Raw genomic sequence first — 23,190 nt, 5'->3', positions numbered from 1 at the left:
CACCATAAAGGGATACGGGATGATAACGAATGGTGACTTTACAATAAGGAAGGTGGCTTATGTGGAAGGACTTCAACACAACCTCATCAGTGTATATCAGCTTGTTGGAGGTACAGGTCTCAAAGTTTCATTCGATGATGAAGGTTCTGAAATCATAGAGAAAAAGACAAAGAAATTGATTCTGAAGTCAGAGCGAAAAGGTGAAATGTTTCCTCTAAACATGAAACCCATCAAAGGAAACCTAGCCATATGCCTGCTATCAAAAGCTCAATCCGACGAAAGCTGGTTGTGGCACTGAAGACTCTCTCATCTCAATTTCAAAAATATCAACCGACTTGTCACTGGAGGTCATGTTAGGGGTCTTCCATTGCTCAGGTTCGACAGAGAGCATTTGTGTGCTGCATGCGAAATAGGAAAGCAGATTCGTCAAAGTCACCCATCCGTAATCAACACAAAAGTTGTTGAACCACTCGAATTGCTTCATATCGATTTGTGTGGTCCTTCATCTATCGAAAGCATCGGTGGTAGCAAGTATATTCTTGTTATCGTTGATGACTTTTCACGATTTACATGGGTGTTCTTTCTAAAGCTCAAATCTGAAGCGACTCAAAAGCTGAAAGTGTTTATCAAGCAAATTGAAGTCCAGCTCAAGAAGGTCGTTCGCAACATCAAGAGCGACAATGGTCTCGAATTCAAGAACAGGGAGTTTGAAGAGTTTCTTGCAGAAAAGGGAATTAGTCACAATTTCTCAGCTCCTTACACACCACAACAGAACGGAATAGTAGAAAGACGAAACCGATCCTTGTGTGAAGCTGCCCGAACTATGCTAAGTTTCACTTCCTTACCTCTTTATTTTTGGGCTGACGCTATTTCTGCTGCTTGTTTTACACAGAACAGGTCCTATCTCAATAAGCGATTCACGCTCACACCATATGAGATAATAAACAACAGAAAGCCCAATGTGAAATTTTTCCATGTGTTTGGCTCAAGGTGTTTCATCTTTAATTCTAAAGAACACCGCAACAAGTTTGATGTCAAAGTCGACGAGGGAATCTTTCTGGGTTACTCACTCACATCCAAGGCGTACAGGGTCCTAAACAAACGTTCAAGAAGGATTGAAGAGACATACTATGTGACCTTCGACGATAGGTATGTCAAGAAGCTACAGGCCACAGATGACACTGCCGGGGAAATCTTTCCTCAAACTGGCCAAGTCACAGTCTCAATCGCCAATTTATACGAGAAATTTATGGAACTCTTTGACGAACCGTAAAAAGCTTCTCTCTCAGAAGCAGGTGCAGCTGACAACAAAATTGATCATATGAAGCAAATTGTCGAAGATGCTGCAAGAAGAATGTATGAAGGAGAATCGCCCACTGATGAATCTCCATCCAACAATGCTTCAATCGAGGGGGAGCCAAGTTCTCATGTCGAGGGGGAGCCAAGCTCACAAGTCCAGGGGGAGCCAAACTCTACATCTTCAACCGAAGGTCCTTCACCAACCGAAGATGCTTCTCCAACCGAAGATGCCCCTCCAAACGAAGGTACTTCAACGCCTGAAAGTCCAGTACCACAAGAAACCCCTGAACCTCATGTTTCTCACGACTCATCAATTGAGGGGGAGCATGATGATATGACGCTTGATTACGATAGCCAATCTGAGCCAGAAGAAATGATCAATGCTGAACTAGACCCAACCTTTGATCCGAATTACCCTCCTCTTATCAAATGGACCAGAGATCATCCTATCTCTCAAGTAGTTGGTGATGTATCTGAAAAGGTTCTGACCCGATCTCAACTGAAGGCAAAACAGACATCCTTATTTTCAAAGGTTGAGTTTTGTATGTTTAACTCATTCGTATCAAAAGTTGAACCGAAGACAGTGAACACTGCCCTCGATCACTCTGATTGGGTTCAAGCAATGCAAGACGAACTGAACGAGTTTGAAAGGAACAAAGTCTGGCGCCTCATTCCAACTCCTCCAGATGCTTCGGTTGTTGGTCTTAAATGGGTTTTTAGGAACAAAATGGACAAGGAAGGTAATGTCATAAGGAACAAGGCTCGTCTGGTGGTCAAGGGATACTGTCAGGAGGAAGGAATAGACTATGAAGAGACTTTCGCTCCAGTAGCTAGGCTAGAATCTGTAAGAATATTTCTGGCTTATGCTGCTCACAAAAACTTTGAGGTTTTCCAAATGGATGTAAAGTGTGCCTTTCTCAATGGAGAACTCGAAGAAACTATGTATGTGGAGCAACCTCCTGGGTTCGTGAACGAAAAGTATCCAAATCATTGCTATATTCTGGATAAAGCTGTGTACGGCCTCAAACAAGCTCCGAGAGCCTGGTATGAAACGCTTACAAAATTTTTAAAGATGTCTAAATTCAAACAAGGTTGACCCAACCTTCTTTCGCAAAAAGGAAGGTAACCACCTTATGATAGTTCAAATTTATGTCGATGACATCATCTTTGGCTCCACGAATCCCAGCTTAACAGCTGAATTCAGAAAGTTGATGGAGACTAAGTTTGAAATGAGCTCAATGGGTCCTATTAACTTTTTCCTTGGTTTAAACATAAGACAGGGACCCGAAGGCATCTTTATTAATCAGGAAGCTTACACAAAGACTCTCCTAGCGAAGTTTGGCATGATGGGAGACTCAAAAGTCAAAGTCCCAATGGCATTCGGCACCAAGCTTACCCCTTCACTAGATAAACCGGCTGTCGATATCATGCTCTATCGTCAAATGATAGGCTCACTGATGTATTTAACTGCTAGCAGGCCTGATATCATGTTTTCTGTGTGTTATTGTGCTCGATTTCAGGCTAACCCACGCGAACCTCACATGCTGGCAGTGAAGAACATCCTACGCTATCTCAAGCGAACCACCTCCTTAGGTCTATGGTATCCATCCAACTCAGGCTTCTTCGTTCAAGCCTATTCTGATGCTGACCTTGGAGGATGTGGACTCGACCGTAAAAGCACAACTGGTGGCTGTCAATTTCTTGATGGGAAGTTGGTCAGCTGGCAATCTAAGAAACAAACGTGTGTGTCGCTGTCTACTACCGAAGCGGAATACATTGCCGCTGCATCCTGCACATCCCAAGTGATTTGGATCCAGAGTCAACTTCGAGACTATGGACTCAATATGAAGAAGATCCCACTATATTGTGACTCTGAAAGTGCAATTAGGATCTGTCATAACCCAGTGCAACATTCTAAAACCAAACACATAGCACTGAGGTATCACTTCATCAAAGATCATGTGGAAGATGGAAATGTCGAAGTTCACTTTGTAAGAACCACTGATCAACTGGCTGACGTCTTTACCAAAGCTCTTCCTGAAGCATCATTCAACAAAATATTGCAAGGGCTAGGTATGATGGAATCAGAGTCAGTACCTCACACTACCTCTAAAACTCAAACGTAAGAAGCGAAACCAACCGAACGTTCAGGTTCGGTTCAACAATCTGACTCGCTCATTAATTCAAAGGTAGTTTTTCTGAGTTGTATATTATTTGTACAAAATTTATTTTTCTTTGTGTAAAAGGTTTTTCCAAATTGCATATCTAAACTCCTTGGTTTCTTAAAATTTTCCAAAACCGGAACCTCCAAAAGGTTCGGGTTCGGTCTTCCAAAATTTTTCTGAACCGAAACCAACCGAAGGTTCGGGTTCGGTTTTCCAAAATTTTCCTGAACCGAAACCAACCGAAGGTTCGGGTTCGGTTTTTCAAAATTTTCCTGAACCGAAACCAACCGAACGCTCCGGTTCGGTTTTTCAACTTTTTCCCAACCGAAACCAACCGAACGTTCGGGTTCGGTGTTTCAACTATTTCCAAAGTTTTTTTTTGATTTTTTTTTCTTTTAACTCTTTTATAATTTTTTAAGTCTTATTTTTTTTATGTTATTTCTATTTTTTTTTATTATTCAAAAACTCCAAAAATATTTTATTTAATTTTTTTTTGAGTACTCATTCGTTTATGGGGATATATTTGATGACTTACTTAAGTGTCCCTAGAAGCATGCTGTTGTATGTGTCCCAAGCCTCATAAGATTTTGAATAATAGCCTTCATGACCTGGTATACACAAACCTTGTCTTCCCAATAAGGCTAACTCATTTATTCTAATCGTGAGCTACCTCACTCTCTTCTCACATGAGTTAAGAGTTTCCTGCTTGGTCCTTATTTTCGCAGCAGAGGTACTATGCTTTCTTACACCATCCCTATTACACTTCTCCATTACATTCGCTTCATCACTGTAACCCTTGAGACTCTCAGAAACTACCATTGAGGTTTATGGTTACACAACATCTGTGTTTATGATCTTAGTTTCGTGCCACTACGAGCTGAGTGAAACCCAAAATTCAACACCAACGAATTGACGGTGACCAATTAATCTGATCAAGTTTTCACCAATGAATTGACGAATGTATCTTCATGGAATTTCAATTTTTCTTTTGCGTGATTCCAATGAAATTGTTACTCATCATAACATTTCTTCCCAAGGGATCTAGTTTTAAATTTTTATCTGAGTTTTCTTATTAATCCAAGCCACTATAAAATCAACGCCTACCTACTTGTTCAACAGACTACACCGGTCTCACAAGTACTTTGTTCACTTTCTTTCTTATATCAAGAATTGAATTGATGAATCAAAGCGAAACCACCCTTAATAAGCCTAATTAAAAGAATCCTTTCAACATTTATTAATAAATGTTTGATCGTAATTCAATGGGATACCACACTAACACTTTGAGGTCTTTCTTGACCTTGAAGGAAGAGATTCGTGCCCGGGATCATCAGTTTCGTGTCATTATTGGCATCACAAAATATCCTTAAAAGAGTTGCTTTATTTCTTTTCCTTTTACACTCTTTGCACGAAAATCTTTGATTTTCCCAAATTCCGTTGCTAATTATTTACAGGCTGGATTCTACTTTCGTGGTTAATTATGGAGCTGTGGTCAAAAACAATCCACGTGGCAATTTAATTCAAAAATGGCGTTTAAAAGGGATAAGACGAAAGGTTGCTGACTCGGCGGGAGATTAAAAGGATTGAATTTCAAACGACAGTAAAAAATGGGCGCGTGTGAATGTGAAACGGCCGCGCTTTTACTGACACTTATGGACGCGTGTGCGATTACCAAGCGTCATCACTCTGGCATTAAAGGCGCGTGTGGAAATGGAAACGGTTTCTCTCTCTGAAACGACGCTTGTTGGGTAGCGTGATCCTAGGAATCTGACACTCTCTCTCCTACGTGATCATCGCATAAAAGATATGAAACGATTTTTCTCTCTCCAATTCCTCACTATAAAAGGCAGTCTACAACACCATTTACCCTTTTACTGCTTCTGGATTGTCTAAAGAGCAAAAACCTCCAAAGCACTTCACTGTTCATCTTCTTCTCCAACCTGCAACAATGGCTGAATCTTCTTCCGTCCATGCTACTTCTCAGATTCTTCCCATTCGACCCCAACAATGCCTAGTCATTGATCTGAACCCACTGGCGTATGATTCCTATATGTCGCCGGTCATCGAATGCCTCAAGTACTCCCAGCTTGCTCCTGCATTGTCAAGAATTGAAACGGTGCCAATGGTGACCTTATCTCAGGTCTATGCGACGGCTTACTATGACAAGGCTGTCGACCGGGTATTCTTTGAAGTGGCAGAACACAAGACTTCGATTTCTCGCCCCCGTTTCTGCACTATGTTAGGGTTTGCTGCTGACCCATCGCGAGTTCACCGGGAGACGATTCCGGTTGGGATGTTGTACAACATGTTTTACAACATGGGCTACACAGAGGTTCTCACCTCCGTCGCCAAGTTTAAGAAGTCCTGCCTACCGCCCCAGTGGAATGGGTTATTTACAGTTCTCTTCAAGGGACTGTCAGAGAGGAGCTCAGGATTTGACGGTGCAAGTCGTCTTTTCCTTTCGATAATGTACGGGGTGTACAATGGGATAAACCTGGACTATGGGTTTGTCCTTTGGCAACAACTGATTCAGAGCCTCTCTTCCTCTTCCCGACACTCTGAGGTGTCATTGGCCCGGTTCTGGATCTTGATCACAAGATGGGCCATAGACATGTTCAATGTTCCAACAGCCGATGGTGCATCGATGTCTTCTATTGGTACGTTTCATACCAAGAAGATCATCGTATCCGATGCATCAAAATTCTCATTCATTGGCTCTATCCCGGAGTCGATGTATGCCGATGTGCCCACCGATAGCAGACTGATCAGGACGATCAAGGAGTTTAGGCCAACTGGTCCGAGGGAACTGACACCGGACATGCTGCGATCGATTCATGATGCCGATAAACCGGTGGCCAGGGGCAAAAAGGCAGAAAAGGGGAAGCAAGTGTCCAAAGCTCCAAAGGGACCTTCTCCCAAGAAGCGAAAACAACCGAAGGCTGCTTCATCCCCACAGCCGAAAAGGAGGAAAACCCAACCGAAGCGAAAGCTCCTTATTCCCTCCTCTTCAAGCGAATCCGAAGGTGGGAGTTCGGACTCTGAAGGATCACAAGGAGACGAATCTCCTCAACGAGGCAACACACCCCCTTGGTCCCCAACCCCAGAGATGGAACTTCATCAATCTCCTATTCCTTCACCTCCACCAACAATTCCTATTTCCATTCCCACCATAAACCATACTATTCCCCCAACCTCTATCCCTATACCTCCACCCATATTCACCACATCAACCGAAACACCACCAGTTACCGAAACCCCTCCTGTAACCGAACCACCACAAACCGAAACCCATACACAATCACCACCCGAAACATTCCCCCCACCCACTCAACCTGAACCAACCAAACCAATAACACCCCCAGCTTCACCACCATCTCAATCTCCAGAAGACGCCTCCGATGGCGGTGATCAATACCTTGGTGGTGATCACATGAACTTCGATTCGGTCTACTATAGTCCGTTTCAAGTTTAGAGTGATGAGGAGGATGATGCTCCAGTGACAAAGAAGCATCTTCGTGAGCTTAACGAGAAGGTTGATCAACTTCTTGCCTCCTCTTCCAACCAGCAGTCATCTTTATCTGAAGCTGCCCTTCAGAAGATCGTTGACGCCTTCTCCAGGGCTCAACATGATTCCGTGGCCTCAGCAACTGCTGCTATCGACGCCTCCACCCGAGCCTGTGAGGCAGTGACCGCAAAAGTCGATAAACTATTCAATGACGCTTCTGTCCTGCTGCAGTTTTTGCAGGAGAGCGCCGAAGCCACTAAGACAACTCTGGAACCAGTTGTTCAACAATTGGCCAAGTTTGTCTCGACGGAGCTGTCTTCGTTCGCTACTCTCAGACAAACTCTTAGCGGCAGAAAATTCTCTGATGGACGTCTTGGCGAGTAAGACTACCGCCCTTAAGGTCTAGAGCACGCAGCTTTCCAACTCCCAGCAACAATTGGAAGCTCTTCGATCCGAGAGGGAGGTCATAAAGACGTGTGTTTCGGATGTCCACGCAGCTCTATCAAACATCCTGGAAGCACACGACCCCATCCTTAACCACTCAGTGAGGCGTACCCTCGCTGAAAAACTCTCTCCGACCATGGACCTTTTAAGCAAACTTGAAGGCCTACCGAGTTTCGTGTCCATTCCGAAACAAGGGGGAGATGAGAAGAAAGGATCGAAACCACCTCCTTCCTCCAAAGCTACTCACACAACCGAACCACCCCCAACTGGTCATGCCTCAGGTTCGGGTGTGAAGAACAAGGGCAAAAATATAGCTGAGGGAGGAGATGAAGATGAAGATGAAGATGAAGACAAGGAGACCATTGCGGACATGTTAAAAAGAAAGAACAGTCGCAATGCTGATGACGATGCCAGTCGTGTGGCGCGTGAGGCTGAAGAAGCCGAACGAAAGCAAAAAGAAGCCCACGATCTCCTTAAGAGCCGAAAGTTGCTCTTCCCTGCCTGGACCAGGGATCGTATGATAAAAGAGGCCATAGAAACCCCAAGCATACTATGGCTCGAGCCGGTGATATCATTCGACTGTAACAACTCTATCGATTCGCAATTTGATATGCCGCTGACTCGAAAGGCGTTCATCTTCCACGCCTTCTCTAACATTTTTGAAGTCCCGCATCCGAACGATGAGCTTGACAGGGAGCTCATTGACTTCTATCTGGAGGCCGCTCGCCCACAATACCTCACCTGGAGCGCCCAGAAGATTGTTAATGTTCGGGTGCTGAAGCCTTATGCCGTGGGGAGATTCACAAACGTTAAGTTCAAGCTCATCCGAGGATCTGCAAGAACTGCCCACATCATCTCCCTGGCGGATCTGCCGAATCTGAATCCTCATGACTGGATAGTCTTGTACAATATCCTGCTGACAGATGAATCTGAATATGGTCCCATCATAGACCATGTCAAAAGGATGTCGGCTTGCTACATCATGGAGGTTGCCCTAATGGATCAGGAGGTCGCCACAGTTTTTAAGAAGAAACCGAAAGTCGCACCTGTGGGATCGGCCAGTGATCTAAATCAAATGCAAATGGGCAAGATAGATCCGAGGCGAAACTCAGTGATGTTCACTAGAGCCGAAGGACAGAAATGTCTCTTCGCTTTAGCTGACAAGCACCTCTACACCACTGCTTGCTTGGAACACGTCTTATCAATCATCAAGCGGTGTAAGGAGAATTCGGCTGATGACATCAAGTACTTCAATGATATGATCAATTGGTACATCCGGTTTAGACAGACCATCCTCTCAATAACCAAGTGTCTGTTTAGCACCGTGAAGAAGAAGCTACCAGCTTCAGCTGCCGGCCCAAGTAAGAAGTGAAGGTCTCGCTCCACATTGACGCAAAGGGGGAGATTGTTGGGCTGAAGATAGTTTTGATGTTGCATCTTTTGGGCTCGTTAGTTTAGCCTTGTATTCTCCGGTTTGGGCCTGTCCAACCGTGAGCCTTTTATGTATTGTATATAAGTTAAATGCTTGCATGCATATTAGGTTAAGATTGCTGAGATTATCGAGATAGCGATTCATCCAGAGTACAATAATTTTTCAATCGTTCTTGTAATCTTCTAATCCTCTACAGTTGATGTTCTTAATCGAGCTCTTCTGAGGATTTTATTTAATCATTCGACACGTTTGATTCAAACTGTTTTGTTCTTATTATTGCGTTCTTGTTATTTTACATTCATATACTTGTTCAAGATCTAATCGATCTTCATAGATTAAAAGTTGTTTTAATCCCATCACTCGGTATGTTACAAAGGGCAGTGAAACTTATTGAAGTACTTTTTATATTCATATATATATATATATATATATATATATATATATATATATATATATATATATATGTATATGTGTGTGTGTGTGTATATGTATAAAACATATATAATTAAAATTGAAACGACATTCGGACAAATAATGCTACGATAAGCCCACATCAAAAGAAGGAAAAGGAAATAAAACGAATTATTAGTCCTAAGCCCTTTAAATCTTATTTATACAAACATACATATATAAATATCATTTTGGCAAAATATAAGTTTAAAGGAGTTTTTAAGAAATTTAAAGGAGTTTGACAATATTTAACAGAGTTTCTGTAACTTGAAGTCGTTTTAGAAATATTTAGAAATCATTAATTGTAAACATAATATTTTTATGTTATACTTGTATCCCCCCCTTACAACAGTGAAAAATAGTAAAAACGCAAGGGTATTATGTCACACCCCGCTAAAACGGAAATACAGGGTGTGGCAGTACAAAGGGTTTCATAGAAAAAAGTTAAAAGACAAAACCAACCATAGTATTAAAAATCATTAGAATTTATAATGAGTTTGAAAAAAATTTTAATAAGAAATTACAATGTAAACTGAAATACAACACATGCGAATGCTCCTAAAAGTAAAGTGTCTTTATGTGCCTCTTAATAGACAATTCCTAAAAAAACATGTAAAACGAACGTCAACTATAAAATTAGTTGGTGAGTACTCACAAGATTATAACATAATATAGTTAGAAATTATGATAATCAGAATATTGATAACAGTTTCCATAAAAAAATGTTCATTGCTAAAATAAGTAAATAAGTTTTCATGAATAGAAGTTCGTTGCTAAAGCGAGTAATAAAGTTTCAATAAACAGAAATATATTTCAAAAATGAGTAATAAGTTTGCATAAACAAAGTTCATTTTCATCATGAGAGATAAAATATGTTGCCCAAATGAGATGCAATGTTCATACTCTCATGGGAAATAAAGTTCATCACTTAAACTAGTAATCAAGTTTCATTGCTATAATGAGCAACCAAGTTCGTTGATAAGACAAGTAAATAAATTTCTAGTAACGAAAGTTCGTTGTTATAAGGAGAAACAAAATTTATTGCAATAATAGGTAACAAGTTTGTATGTGTATGAGCAAACAATGAGTTCACAATCAAGCTTATGACTGATGCCCTATCAAGATCTATGCTTATCGTTCCGTCGATTAATATGGTATCATGCACTCCAGCAATCGGGCGCGTCAGGAGTTGTCAATTCCTAATAGCGCTTTCCATAATGACCATTCGCTCAAAGAGTTAATAGTTGGAGTAAAGTTTAAGGGAAATGACTTAAGTCGATAACGCCTCATGTTTCAAATTGCATAAACATACATATTGAAATATAGCAATCAAGTTTGATACAATTCAATTTAAATATAATGAATAATAAATAGCTTTTCGAACATGCTTTTCCACCCTAAAACATAAAAACCGAAAATATAGGGAGTCGTGAATACTCACAATGTTTCATGTTGCTATAAGTGGTGCCTCGGAATACACTAGTGCCTTACTACCGGGATCCTATGACATCAAACACACGCTAGTGAGTTTCTATGTCGAAATCTAATGCTAATATACTAAATTCTACATATAGATAAATGCCAAATTTTGTTCTAATACTAGTTTTATATCAATTGGTAACAATTTTTTGAAATGGTGAAATTTTATAACTCGTGTGATTAAGACAATTTTGGATATTAATTTTCCAGATTTTTGTAATATTATTTGAGGGTATTTCAACACCTTTAAAGGTGTTTTAAACTCCTAAAAATCCAAAATATTATCAAACAGTTTCCAAAAATGGTCAAACCTTTTATTTTCAATCTAAATACAGTAGAGGTCTTCCAGAAATTTTCACTTGAATTTTTGATGTGATTAACTATTTTTCCAAATGTTTAAGCCTTCATAATAATAAAAAATCATTAAAAATAACATCTAGATGATAAAAATTGCCAAAATTTTTATAGTACTGACATGAAGCGTACTTCAGCTGGGAAAAATATAAAAATGGGTTTCTAAATATTTTACCCCAATTTTTTGATTTTTGTGCGTTTATTCTAATTAAAATGGAGATAAATAGCAAAAAGTTTCCAAAATTGCCCAAAAGTTTTGTAACACTGTTATTATATATATTGAATCTGTGAAAAATATAAAAGATATCTTTCAATTTGTTTGGCTATTTTTCTATGTTTTATTCTCTTAAATAATCATTAATTAGAGAATAATTATTAAAAAGCTAAAGAAAATTACCAAAATTTTTGTAAACATCATTTACAGTGTACATAATCCGAGAAAAATACCAATGATGATTTTTATATAACGTAATCCGATTTTGTGATTTAAGTGTATTTAATCTTAGAAAATAGAAGAAAAATAGTATACTGAATAGAAAAATCTTCCAATGGTGATTTTTATATAATCTTAGAAAATAGAAGAAAAATACCAATGGTGATTTTTATATAATGTAATCCGAAAAGTCTTCTAGTCAATATTCATGAATTTTGGATTAGTATAACTATTTTCCCCGTTATTAATCCATTATAAATACAAAAATCTGGGAAAAATAGGTAATCATTGTGAAAAATTCTGAAAATATTTTTCTAAATATTCCACATGGGGTAGAATCAGTGAAAAATCTTAGATAGCCTTTTCACATTACCTAAAGTGGTTTTATGATTTATTTGAATTAAACAAAAAGAAAATTCAAAATCATACCAAATTGTAACCAAAATCGATGAAACTTACTGAGATATCATCATTTACTTTACGAGTCATCCAAGAATTTATCTAGGATTTATAGACCTCAGAAAGTATTTTAAATGATTTATGGCGTTGTTTTCTTCTAACAATTTTAATAAATTAAATAAATGATAAAAACTCTTGGGATTTTCTAGATCCTCACATCATCTTAGTGGGAATCTGAGAAAATTTTGATATCTAGATTTTTTTTATATGAATGAAATCATTTACATGCACTATTAACAATGTACTTTGATCATCAAACTCTTTAACTTGATGTTCATCACATGCATCACGGTTTGAAGACCATGCATGGAAATATTTTGTTCATAGTGATTTTTTCAAAGGAAAAACTTGAATTCATAAGCTAGATGAACATTCAAAACTTGTAAAAATTCGTATTTTAGGGTTTCACATAGGTTTTGGTCCTTGGATTTCACCATCAAACAACATGCATGTTGTTCTTGGGTGAAACCCTACCACCATCATCATCAAACTCGAAATTCATGGATATGTTCAAGAATGTTCATAAAGAATGGTGTAGAAGAAGGAGAAGTGCAAGAAAAACCTTTAAAATAGGAAAAAAAGTGAAGGAAGATGAAGGATTTTCATGATTACCTTGAAGAGCAAGCCTAGATAATGAAGATTTAGAGTTTAAGGTGTGTTCTTGGAGCCATTTTCTGGAAATTTCATGAGTTAGGGTGAGGGTGAGAGAAAATGTGGTGGTGATGAAGAGTGTGAGAGAGAGAATGAGGATGTAAAGTGTGGAGAAGTGAGAAATGATTCAAATTTTGGGGAATGGTCTTTCTTGGGAGAAGGGGGATGAATTTGTAAGTAAGAGAGAGGCTCCCATTCTCTTTTATTTTTATAAAATTCAATCTCCATTATAAAAATACCAAATGTTTACAAAATGTGCATTTTAATCAAATTTTTATTCATAAACCTTAGTTTTCGGCTTAGAAAATAAGGTTAAATACTAATGACCATAATTTTATTTTTCCTTAATGATATTTTCTTGAATTTAATTATCTTAAAGTGATATTGTAAGGTTCATAATTATTTTTATAGAATATTTAAGGTTAAATTTTATAAATTTAGGTTTTTAGGGCATTTAAGGTTTTTGAGAGTTTGTAAATCCTTGGATACAAAATCACTTGAATTTTGAGACCTCAAATGATTTTAGAGCTTCATAACTCTTATTCAAATTAGAACTAATGTTTGTCACTTATGTTTACCAGTTTATTGGCATTCTATGTAGTGATTCCGAGATTCAAGCGAAATTTGATGAATGAAGTACACTAGTCCTAGTTTCAACTTTGACTTAAGTTTCTATGAGACTTTGATCTAATTTCTACTTCTAGGTTAAGTGCATGATGTGTGTATATGATTGATGAAAAGGTGTTCGATTCAAAGAGTGACCCGAATATGGATATTCACTACAGTTAAGTAGTTGTAGAATTCACATATCAATGTGAAATCTAAGTTCATTATCCATTATTTCTAATTGTTTCCAAGTTTCTAGTAGGTTATAACTTAGCTTCTAGTTACTAAGTCTAGTATGTGTCGTTCCTATACGTGAAGCTAAGTTTAGTCAAATCTAGAACTGTCTCAAATTTTGATGGTTGTCACATATGAACTCACCTTTTGTGAGTTTCTGGTTGAAGAGACGGTGTGGTAGAGCTAAATAGACAAGTTAGAACTTGTGATAAAAACCGAATCCTAATTTATATTAACATCAAATTAAGTATAAATTTGATAACATAGAAATTTTTAAAGTGTTAAACAACACTTAATTATTGTAAGAAGACTTACAATAATTCTTAGAATAGTGTGTGGGTGTGCTTCATGTTCTTCGTGAAAACTAGTGTAATTTGGTGTTTTCGGCCCAATATATGAAGATTGGAAGGTGTTTTTGGGTGATATCAAGCACAATAGTTGATACTTGCAAGATTCTAAGAAGAATCAAGGGATTTTCACATGATTATCAAGAAGATTGAGAGGTTTCGCATGTTCTTGAGAGGAGTGAGGAGATTTCAGTTGATGTTATTGAGAGAAAAAAGGTGAAGTTTTCGGCTGAATCTTGTAAGAATGAGGAAGGTTTTTGGTTCATGCATATATATGGGGTAATATGTGGCGGTTTGCATCATAAATATCTTGATATTATGTGTTTTCGGCCAGGAACACAAACCGAGGAAGGGGTTCTCGGTCAGGAACTCTTCCCAAGAAGCTTCGTTTACAGTCAGAAGAGGATAAGGTTTGCGAGGGTGAACAGTTTGCGGTCCATCCGGGTATGCCGTCCAAAGTGAGTTTTCGGTCCGAGGAGAAAAGGCAGTCCGAGGGTTTTCAGTCTAGGCGAGAATCCTCGGTTTCTTGGTTGGTTTTCCTTCTTAACCTTACACACTTTAACACAAGATTTATCCTAACCAAAATCATTAATTTAACTTTAATAAATTAATCAAAACACAAAGTAAACTTTAAATTGATATGTTTTATGTTGCTTTACTTTTACAAGATAGAAAATAACGGGTTGTCACATCTTGGGTCGGTTCTATGCTGTTGTCTGGGTTATCAAGGATTTTTATATGCCATTCTGGATGACGGAAAGTCCTTGATGAACCCACGGAGGGACACATCTTGCGGAGTGGGTTCCGTGTGTTTCGTTATCATTCCGGATCTTTGTCGGGATCTGTGCATGAGTATTATTTAGAGGATATTCGGTCAGGCTTAGAGCGATAGTTCTCCAGTGAAGTCAGAGTTTAGTGGTTCTATCATTGTTCAGGTATGGTCAATAATTGTCTATGGAAGAATTTTGGAGTTCAAGGCACTACCGTTGCTAGGAAAGGATTGGTAGCATGAAGATAGTGGAGTCAGTTATGAGTGTTAGTTGCATGGTTATTGGGGCATTAGATGTTTAAGAGAATCGTATTTTCACATGGGTTGTGCTCGGTTAGAGTTCAGTGGAGCCGCGGGATTGGAAGTAGGAACGAGGATTCATTAGCTAGGGAGAAGATTAAGGCCTCCAGTTGTCAGCATGAGAGGTGGATTGAGGTGCCAGACTAGACTAGATTTCAACAGTAGTCTTCAAGATTTCAGAGGATGGGCGTTCTTAAGGTTTGATTGGTAATTGATCGTTAGCATTGGTAAGCACAGGTTGTCGACAGTAGATTATTAGGAAGTAAGAAGGATTGGGAATCCTTAAATTCTCACGTGCCGGGAAGACTTAGTAGAATTTAAGTGGGGGACAATCGGTCTGGTATTCAAGAGAAGAAATAAGTGTGAAACTAGGATGAGTTTCGCATCCTCGTCAGGGGAAGGCGGTTGAGTGGCCGTCTAGGTTGAGGATTGGGTGAGTTGGGAGTTTAGAAAACGTTCCAACATTTGGTTCATGCTTTTCCTTGGCATTAGATAGCAAGTTTCGGGAACCAGGTTAGAACTCCGGTTAGAATTCAAGTTCAATTGAGTGTTCGGTCGAGTGCGTGTTCGACTAGGTATGGATAGTGTTGTGAGGCTACGGGGGTAGTCGTAGCATTTACAAACAGTCAGATAGTATGGAATGTGTTGTAAGACTACGGGGGTAGTCGTAGCATTCACTAACAGTCAGTTATCATGGAAAGTGATGTAAGATTGCGGAGGGTAGCTGTCGCATTCAATAGCGGTCAGACAATGCTAGAATGTTGTAAGTCTGCGGGTCTAGCTGTAGCATTCATTAGGTTGGCATATAATGATAGAGTGTTGGGAGACTATGGGTGTAGTCATAGCACTCACTAGGTTGGTAGATAGCATGAGAGTGTTATTAGATCGCAGAAGGAAGAATAGTACCCATCAGTTCTTGTGTAGCAGTGAGGACGAGGCAAATCCGCAGATTGGGTTACAAAATTACATAGATGGATTAGATCTGATTGAGCCATTGGAAGGCCGTGGGATCACCACACCTGTCATGAGGACAAGGGAAGCAATGGACCGCATAAGGTTGTTTATGATAAATTCTATCCTTAGTTATGTAGAAATCACCCTTAGCCTTGGATTGGGTGACGTTAGGACTCGACATATGGAGCCGATCAGCTAGATCAGAAGGTCTTTAGAGCCATAGTGGCAATATAGCTAGTGGCAACTATAGATAGGTGGGGATTCTGTTCGGAAGTCGCGAGGGGTGACTGTATGGGAGCCTTTGACTCAGTAACCAGGTAGGAACCTGGTATTTCAGATGATTGGCGAACGAATTGAGACCAAGGAGGTCTCAGTTCATTTGGACAGTGGACAAGAGGCAGCATACTGTTCAGCCAGAAGTAGAGATGTGAGGATTCTGATGCGTGGAGTAGTTTGCTGATCGAAGGTGCTAAGTCACTTATAATTGGATTAAATAACCTCAGAGTAATTCATTTGACCCTGTTGCACAACTCTCGTATGAGTCTAACCGTTGCAGTCATGAATCTTCTACTCGAAGGACTATCTGAGCCTTCTATCGAGTATAAGTCTTCTGCAGCGGTATGTGGTCAGCGACTTTTCTCCTTTCGAGATAGTAATGTCATATGGGATTGGAAAGCAAGTGGGATTGATTTTAATTGAGAGAGCGAGGATTCATTCTTCACCAGGTTTGAAGAATTATTCTAAGGATTCATTGAATGCTCTCAGAGTTGGAAGGGTTATGACTGGGTTGCCATCAGTGAGAGCCTGATAAGGAGTTATTCAGCATAAACGAGCTGTCGGGAAGTCAGGTTATTGTATATTTTAGGTCTCGGAAGGTAGAAGCGGTTTCACGGAAGAATGAGGTTAGTTTCTTTAGGATGGAATTTTGGTTTGGATTTCGGTTATTGCGGGAAGGTTGTCTTATGCGCAGGATCATCGGTTGCGTTCCTCGGATCAGTAGTTTAGGATATGGGTATTAGTAAGGAGTGATTTCGAGGACCAAATCTAATTTAAGTGGGGGAGAGTTGTAACGCCCTATTCTGAGTCGCTTTCCTAAATCAGGACTGTGGCTTGAAAATGGGTTATCATAAGGCTAAGGGCCTTTGGAAAATAGAGATCTAGACCCGTTTAGGTGATCCAGGAGTTTGGGTTGTGTTTTGGAGCCAAGGGGTAAATTGGTAAAGTGGTTGTTTGAGCTTTTTATGAGTTTTGGATTTTTGTATGGAAGGTTTTGAGGCGAGGATAAGTTGATAGACGTGTATAGCTTCCCACCACCATTATGTGGATGTAAATAACGTCAAAAAAGGAGTTGAAACGAAGAAGATATGGCCATTTGAAGTTGGAGTGGTTCGGGTGAGTGATCGTTGACTTGTTGAGCAAGCTCATTTAAGGCTCACGACGTGATCACGAAGTGGTCACGACGTGAGACGCACCTGATGCACCAAAACCCTAATTTTTGGGTATTTAAAGGCATGGGATGATTAGGGTTGCTTCTCCTCGGCCTCTTTGACTCCCAAGTCATTAAAAACCCTAGATTCGGCCCTCTTAAGCTCTTAAGCTATTGTTGATGGTTTTGGTGTGCTAATGGTGCTTTGATTCCCTTGAAGAAAAAGAAGGAGCTCTTGTGGTGACTCATTTTGGCAAGATAAGCTCATATTTGTGGACTAGCTGAACTTGTGTGCTTGCCTTGCTGGGTTGCCCTAATGGGCCTTGGATGATGAATTGGGCCTTATTAGGCCCAATATAGTTAGGCCTTGATTGGGCCCAATAGGTTTGGACCTTTGGGCCATCAGAAATTCATTGGTTCAGAAAAGTAAATGGGCTTTATGAAAAGGCCCATGAAAGGGTTTGGGCCCAGTTTGGAAAATTAGGCCATTGATGGACTTTATTGGATTTTATAGTTTTGGGCCTCGATTGTGAGTTAGGAGTCAAGCGTTCATTTCACCCTAAGTACGAATTAAGGATGATGGTTTGAGACCCAATTGCTAATTGGGTGATATTCTGGTATTGATAGTTTGAGGAGTTGCCAAGACAACAGCTAAGGATTTCTTGCAATGGACTTCAGCAGCGCGAGGTGAGTTACCTTCCAGTAGAAGTGGGTCTAAGGCCATAATGTCGGCCCACTAGTTGGAGTGTTTGTTAGATGATTGACTAGTATGCTACTATTTGTTATGTTTTTATGTGCTAGTATGGTATGATGTTATGTGATAGTGGTAATAAGGGGAATAGTCCCTGTATCAGGTCGAAAGGACCAAAGGGGTAGGTAGGGCACCCCGGTATGCCTGACAATATGTTTATGTTATGTTATGTTATTATGTGGTAGTGGTAGAGTGAAATAGTCCCAGTAACCGATTGAGATACACCGGAGGGAAGGTCGGGCACCCATATATGCCTGACACGGGGTAGGTCGGGAACCCCGATATGCCTGACAGTGGGGTAGGTTGAGCACCCGGTATGCTCAGCAGGGTAGGTCGAGCACCCAGATATGCCTGACAGGGTAGGCTGGGTACCTAGATATGCCTGACAATACAGTTTTGGTTTCAGGTACTTCATTTTCAAAGAAAAGGAGCCATCTCGATCGCGTCACATCACACTATGTTTTCCGCACATGAGATCTTTGAGATTATACTATGATATTGTTTTATGATGACATACTTTGATTATTGACATACTGGTTTTGACATGATATATTATTATGGATGTTTTCTTATACTATTGGTTTTATACTAACTTAATTAAAACGAAATTCTTGGTCTTAAATTTTGGGATGTTACACAACTGCCGAACTCAGATTCAAATCAAACGTTGGCCCAAAGATAAGTGATCAACTATTCCATCGTTCTACAAGATATCATATGGACACGAGACATGGAATCCAATCAAACTCATTGTCCAAAATTATGTTTCCCAATTTTCCGATCTGCGATGATGTCATTAGACTACTAATTGAACACATCAAGTAGTCCTGGCTAGGCGCAACACTATTATATCAACACCAAATTTCCGAGGGTTCCAAATATATCGCTTTTCCCATTAAGGAAAAAGAAACGAATAAACATTGACTAGATAACAATGACCATTACTCGCCAAATCGTACATGATATTACATTTTATAATATTATGTTACTGATGTGTTTTCGCAACACCAATGCACAACCATTTTGTAAATCACAATTCATTCATGATAGTCTTAAATCACTACTTACTACTAAAAGTATGAGCGACTGTGAAATTTCAAATAATGAAATTACTTAGGAAGTAAAACACACAAAGCTGAACACAAGAATAATTAATTGAAACAGGCAATATGATACTCATATATAATTATCTATTATTCATTCACCAAAATCAATTACATTTATTTTGTTACAAAATTTCAAAATATCAACTAAGTATTAAAAATAATACAATATCTTAAGCCATTGCTTTTAGCATGCTGGTTGTGCTTGACATATGCTTAGAGTCTTTATCAAAGGATTCGAAGGAGTATCTACCGATGATTGTCCTTTTACCAGGAGATGACCTTTTTCAACCCTATGTTTGAGGTATTAGTACTTTTCTGTCGATATGTTTAGATCTCCCATGATCCTTTGGTTCTTTAGTCAAAGTGACCACGCCTTCATTATCACATAAGAGTTCTATTGGCTCCTGAATAATTGGGACTACTCCAAGATCTCCGATGAACTTCTTCAACCAAGCCGCGTCCTTTGATACTTCACTCACTACAATGCACTATGACTAACAAATAGAATTAGTCACTATTGACTAGAACTTTTCCAAGTCACTGCTCTATTATTCAACAAGAAAACCCATCGAGATTGAGAAAAAAAAAGTTGTCATGGTCTATTTGAAAGATAGAGTCACTGTAACCACTCACTATTAACGTATCATTTCTGCCAAGAACTAGAACCATGTCTTTTATTCTTTGCAAATAGTTGAGAATATTCTAGACTACTGTCCAATAGGCTCCGCTTGGATTATCCTGAAATCGACTAACCATGCTCAAAGCATAAGCCACATCTAGGAAAGTAAATGCCATAACAAACATAACCGATCCTATAGCTAAATCATATGGAACTCGACTCACGTCATATATTTCTTCCTCACTACTAGGACTTTGAGTCTTACTCAATTTGATAGTACGGTGCATGGGCAAAACCCTTTTTTTAGAGTTCTGTATATCGAATCATTTCAATACTTTGTCAAAGTATATACTTTGTCTAAGACCAATAAGATGTCTCTTTCTGTTCATCAAAACTCCTATCCCAAGAAAATATGCCGCTTCCCCTAGATCCTTCATAGCGAAACACTTCCCAAGCAAATATTTTACTTCTTGAAAGGTTGGAATGGCATTTCCTATAAGGAGTATGTCATCAACATACAACACTAAGAAAGCTACTATACTCCCACTAGCTTTGACATACACACATGACTCATCCTCACTCCTAGAGAATCCAAACTCTTTGACTTTCTCAAGTAAGAAAAGATTCCAGATGTGAGATGGTTGTTTCAATCCATAAATAGATTTCTTAAGCTTACACAATCAATCATGAAATTTGGCATGTAAAAACCCTTTTGGCTGACTCATGTAGATGTCCTCAATTAACTTCCCATTTAGGAAGGCATTCTAGTCGACTCATGTAGACGTCCTTATTTAAATTCACATTTAGGAAGGTGGTTTCAACATCGATTTTCCATGCCTCATAATCATAAAAGACAGTTATGGAAAGCATTGTCATGATAGAATTGATCGTAGACATTGGTGAGAAGGTCTCATAATAGTCAACCCCTAAGATCTGAGTAAAGCCCTACACAACCAGTTGGGCCTTGAATGGGTGTACCTTTCCATCCATGTCGGTCTTCTTTTTAAAGATCCATTTGCAACCTACTATCTTTTGACCAGGTTTGTGATCAACAAAATTCTACACTTGGTTATCATAGATGGACTAGATCTCGTTATCCATTGCCTCTGTCCATTTTATAGCTTCAGGGCTTGCCATCGTTTACTTGTAGTTAGCAGGTTCTTCCAAATTTACTAGTGTTATATCATTGATAAATGTATCCCTTTCCTTAGTAATATGGAAACCATAAACCTCAGGTGTTATTCCAACTCTATTGGATCGACAAAGAGGTAATTAATCGTCAATAGGTTCCATAGGAGTCTCAGCCTTTGGGTGAGACCTAGTGTCATTTAATGTTCCTACATTGGATGACTTTAGAATTTCTTCCAGATCACTAGCACTCCTACTTTCCTCTTTGAATATGAGCTCTCTCTTGCGAAAGAAACCTCTTCCGGCTACAAAGACTAATTTCTCACTAGGTCCATAGAACAAGTATCTAAAGGATCTTTCTAGGTAGCCAATGAAAATACACTTCTCAGATCTGGGATCAACTTTGTCATGATTCTCTCATCTTAAAAGAGATTCAAAACCCCAAGCCTTGATATGTGCCAGTGAGGTTACTTTCATTGTCCACATCTCATGAGGTGTTTTGGAAACCTTTGTAGTGGGAACAAGATTTAGGATATAGGTGGCTTTCTCTAAGGAACATCCTTAAGAAAAATATTGGAAGAGAAGCTTGACTCATCATAGAACGAACCATATCAAGTAAGGTTCGATTACGCCTCTTATGTACACTATTAACATGTGGAGTTGTGGGAGGATTCAATTGTGAAACAATTCCACCTTTCTTTAGCTATACGTTGAGCTTGATACTGAGATACTTTCCAGTTCAATCAAATCGAAGCATCTTTATCTTCGTACTCAATTGATTCTCCATCTTGTGATTTAAACTCTTTGAACCTATCAAAATTTTCTAGTTTATGTTTGATGAAGTGGATATACCCATATCTGCTATAATTATCCATAAATGTCATGTAGTATTGATTAGTATCCATTGTAGCAGATTTGAAGGGCCCATGCACATTTGAATGGATGAGGTCCAACCATCCTTCACCTTTGGAGATTTTGTCATCTGGCCCAAAAGACAAGACTCACATTCATCATCTGAACTTAAGTCAAATGATTCCAACACTCCATCCTTTTAAAGTTGGGCGATGTGTATCTTAATAATGTGCGCATGACGACATTGTTACAAGCATGATTTTCATACATGTCATAGTTTCATACACACCCTTACAAGGTAAAGATTTGAATATAAAACACCATTTCTATAAACCAAAGTTGAACCATTGTCATTATCAAATAAATGTTTAAAACTTTGTTTGAACAATGCATGAAATGAATTTTTTTTCATTTCTGACGAATAACAACAATTAATCAAATCAACCCTAACAACACTTTCAAGTACAATCCCATATGCCCAATCTTGATAACAAGTGAAGAAGACCTATTTCCGATGACCAAGTTTATCCTTCCACGCTCCACTTCCTCACTTTCTGTTAGCCCCGACATATTAGAACATATGTGAAAACCACATCCTGTATAAAGACCTAAGAATGATAACTTTGTGTGTTATTGATTTTAATAGTGTATGTACCTGATGAGGAGCCAAATGACTTGATATTCCCCTCTTTCAACTCTCAAAGGTACTTTGAGAAGTTTCTTCTCTGGTGCCCTTTTTCGCCAAAATGAAAGCTAGTGGCATCCTTGGGATCCCTAACATCAGGAACATCGAAGTTAGGCTTTATCTTTGATCCGTTACTAGACATTCCGACATGGACCTTTCTCTTCCAGATTGATTGAGAGTTAGTCTTGTTCTTCTTTCCTCTGTTTTGACCAATAGCCAGGACATGAGCACTTGTTGTAGAACGGACATGATTTTTCTTCATTGTCAATTTAGGCATCTACAACAAGTTGTGGAGTTGGGTCAATGTTGTCTCCATGTTTTTCAAATGATAAGCTAGGACGAACTGATCAGAAATAGGCAACAAATGGTTAAGAACCATGTCAATGGAAAACTCATAATAAAACAACACATTGTGCTTTTCCAACGTCTCTACATATCTTCACATTCTTTACACATGATTGTAAACAGAGTTTCATTCCTTCACCTTGAATGCCATTAGATACTTGAACACTTTAAAGCGTTCTTGTCTCACTTTCTTGTGAAATTTTTCAACAAGATAAAGGCACATTTCATATGGCCAATATTCCTTATAGAAGTTCTAGAGCTCAGGTGCATGGTTACAACCATTATGCAAGCAACCTTAGTGGTGTCGTCGTGATGTGTGTTATAGAAAGCTATCTCATCAGGAGTAGTTGTCATTTCATCGATTTCAATAAGAGGGTTCTCAAGAACATACTCTTTA

This window comes from Lactuca sativa, chromosome 9 (genome assembly GCF_002870075.4).
Source record: "Lactuca sativa cultivar Salinas chromosome 9, Lsat_Salinas_v11, whole genome shotgun sequence".
In the NCBI taxonomy this organism is placed as follows: Eukaryota; Viridiplantae; Streptophyta; class Magnoliopsida; order Asterales; family Asteraceae; genus Lactuca; species Lactuca sativa.
Note: the sequence above shows the minus strand (reverse complement) of the source record.